This window comes from Elephantulus edwardii, unplaced genomic scaffold, assembly GCF_000299155.1.
Source record: "Elephantulus edwardii isolate Elephantulus edwardi_28Jun2011 unplaced genomic scaffold, EleEdw1.0 scaffold00099, whole genome shotgun sequence".
Taxonomy (NCBI): domain Eukaryota; kingdom Metazoa; phylum Chordata; class Mammalia; order Macroscelidea; family Macroscelididae; genus Elephantulus; species Elephantulus edwardii.
The window spans coordinates 12389998-12393101 of NW_006399849.1; the positions used below are offsets into that span (position 1 = coordinate 12389998).

General features: G+C 39.1%; 1 protein-coding gene across 1 annotated transcript in view; it reads left to right on the forward strand.

The window, feature by feature from the left end:
* The window catches only part of ANKRD55 (ankyrin repeat domain 55), a 229439-nt gene that overhangs the window by 131432 nt on the left and 94903 nt on the right, over positions 1-3104 (forward strand). The gene's annotated exons all lie outside the window — the stretch shown is intronic.

Below are 3104 nucleotides of genomic sequence, written 5' to 3' on the forward strand. Positions count from 1 at the left end.
CCCAATGTCAGTCTCGTTTTACAACAGTGGCACTAAGCAGTATTTGTCCTTTTGTGACTGATATATTTCACTCAGCATAATGTCCTTCAGGGTCACCCATTTTGAATAATATTGCATGCATTCCTTGTTTTTTAATGCAGCGTAGTATTCCATTGTGTGGATATGCTGCAGCTTTTCTATCCATTCGTTTGCTGATGGGCATTTAGGTTTTTTTCCAACTCTTTGCTATTGTGAACAAAACCACAATAAACATGGGTGTTCATATATCTGCTTGGATGGCGGTTATGGTTTCTTTGGGGTATATTCCCAGTAGTGGAATTGCTGGATCAAATGGTATTTTTATTTGCAACTTTTTTAGAAAGCATCATACTGCCTTCCATAGTGGTTGCACCATTTTACACTCCCATCAACAGTGAATAAGGGTTCCAGTTTCTCCACAACCTCGCTAGCATTTGTTGTTTGCTGTTTTGTTAAATTTTGCTATTCCTACAGGGGTGAGATGACATCTAAAATTGTTTTGATTTGCATCTCTCTCAGAGCTACTGATTTTGAACATTTCTTCATGTGCTTGTTGGCCATCTGAGTATCTTCTTTGGTGAAGTGTCTGTTCATATCCAGTGCCCATTTTTCAACTGAATTGTTTGCCTTTATCTTGTTGTGGTGCTCAAGTACTTTTTAAATCCTAGGTATAAGTCCCTTATCTGACATGTCATTACCAAATATTTTTTCCCAGTTTGTGGCTTCCCTTTTTACCTGGTTGGAGAAGTTTTTGCATGTGTATAGGGGTTTGATTTTTAGAAGGTCCCATTCATCTATTTTCTCCTTTCCTGGCTTGTAGACTTTTCAGGATGCTTGGAAGACTGTTTATGTTGTGGATTAGGACTTCTAGAGTTCTTCCAAGCTTTTCTTTAATGAAGTTTATAGTCGTTGGTTTTAGTCCTAGGTCCATGATCCACTTTGAGTTGGTTTTGTGTATAGAGTGAAGTGTGGATCTTGCTTGAGTTTTCTGCAGTTTTCTAATTTTGTCAACACCACTTGTTAAAAAGGCTGTCATTTCTCCACTTAAGTGATTTTATCTCCTTGTCAAAAATCAGTTGACCATAGGTAGATGGGCTTATTTCTGGATTTTCAATTCCATTCCATTGATCTATGTGTCTGTCATTGTACCAGTAACATGCTGTCTTGACCACCACGGCAGTGTAGTAGGATTTGAAATCAGGGAGTGAGATGCCGCCTACTTTGTTTCTCTGTTTAAGGAGTGCTTTGCTTATCCAGGGCCTCTTTCCATTCCAAATGAAACTGGAGATTGCCTTTTCCATCTCGTTGAAGAACAGAATTGGTATTTGTATTGGGATTGCATTGAACGTGTAAATCGTCTTTCATAGGATTGTCATTTTCACAATATTGAGTCTTCCTATCCATGAGCAAAGGATATTCTTCAACTTCTCCAGGTCTCTTTATGTTTCTTGTAGTAATGTTTTTCATTTTCTTTGAGTAGACTCTTTGTGTTTCTGGCTAGATTTACTCCCAAGTATGAGTACATTGTTTTCTTTTTTTTTCTATATTTTATTCATTTTCATAAACATTTACAGAGATTTTGGGTTTCCATTCATTCATTGTTGCACTCACTATTCTCTCTACCCTCCTCCCAGTTTGTTCTTGTCCAAATGTCACAGTGCTTGTCAAAGCCAGTTCTGATTAATCTTCTTTGTCAGTGTGTCCTTTGCCATTCCCTATCACTCCTCCCTGAGAGAGACTTCACCCTGAGTCATAAGGAAAAGGGGATGGCGTATTCTCTTAGCTACTTCCTGCTGAAAAGGGACGCTGTGGGTTTCAGGATGAAGATCTTCTCTCACTACTCTAAAGGGCCCCTTTGGCAGTAGGAAACACATATACTATTATGGAGATTGATTTTGGAATTTAGATGCACTCTTATTGATTGTGCTTGGCCGTACATGTTCATATCCTTGAAGATGTATCATGGGGGTGTTGCAACCTAGAAGACACAAATTTGACTAACAAGTTATAAGTACATGAGTCCAAAAATTATGGAAAAGTAAAAGAAAAGATTCTTTCATTGTTTTACAAACCCTCCCCCAGGTCCCCTCCACCATGTAGCCCTCGCTCTAGTCTCCTGTGATGACAGAAATACCTAGTTATATATCTCTTTTAAACAATTTTCTCCCTCCTCTGTTTCAGTGCAGTATACATTATTGAACCCATCTTACTCAGTCTCTCCCCAACCCCAAGGACAGTCCCATTCTACAACAGAAGCATCATGTAATATTTGTCCTTTTGTGACTGGGATATTTCACTCAGCATAATGTTCTCCAGAGTCAACCATTTTGAATAATATTGCATGAGTTCCTTGTTTTTTAATGCAGCATAGTATTCCATTGTGCGAATATACCACAGCTTCTCTAGCCATTCGTTTGTTGATGGGCACTTAGGTTGTTTCCAACTCCTTGCTATTGTGAACAAAGCTGCAATAAAGAGTACATTGTTTTCAAAAGCGAATTCTTTCCATTTCCCTCACACCCCCATCCATTAAATTGTACAACACCAATTCACCTCATTGAAGTCCTTCCTCTCCGTTGCTGCCCAGCTCCCAGTATGGTGTTATTTCCCCCAAGGACTTGCCCTTCCTAACAACACCCAAAGAATGTGAGATGAAGTTTCACTGTCCTGACTGCTAAGGAGCACCCTAGTTGCACTTCCTGCATCGTAGATTTATTTGTTCTTTTGGCAATCTGAGTATATTAAATATTTTTCTCCAGTACCATGGGTTTAGCAGGTTAGGAAAGAAACAATAACCTAGGATCTCAGTGCATATTTGGAGGAAGAGCACAATTTAATCCATAGGGTGGAGTTTTCTCCTTGTCACTGGGGCCAGCTGCATGTTTATTGCAACATGCCTGCAAGTGACTTGTGATCCTTAAAAGCTTTAAAGGGCCAGCTTGAGTTCTCAATGAAGTGTCAGAGAGCAGCTGGTAAGAAAGAGCTCCATTGTTTAGGCACAAATGACTGTCTTGTTCCATAGACCCCAGTCTGTTCTCCATTAATCCAAGATATTCTTGAGAATCTATATTTAATTCATCTATTAA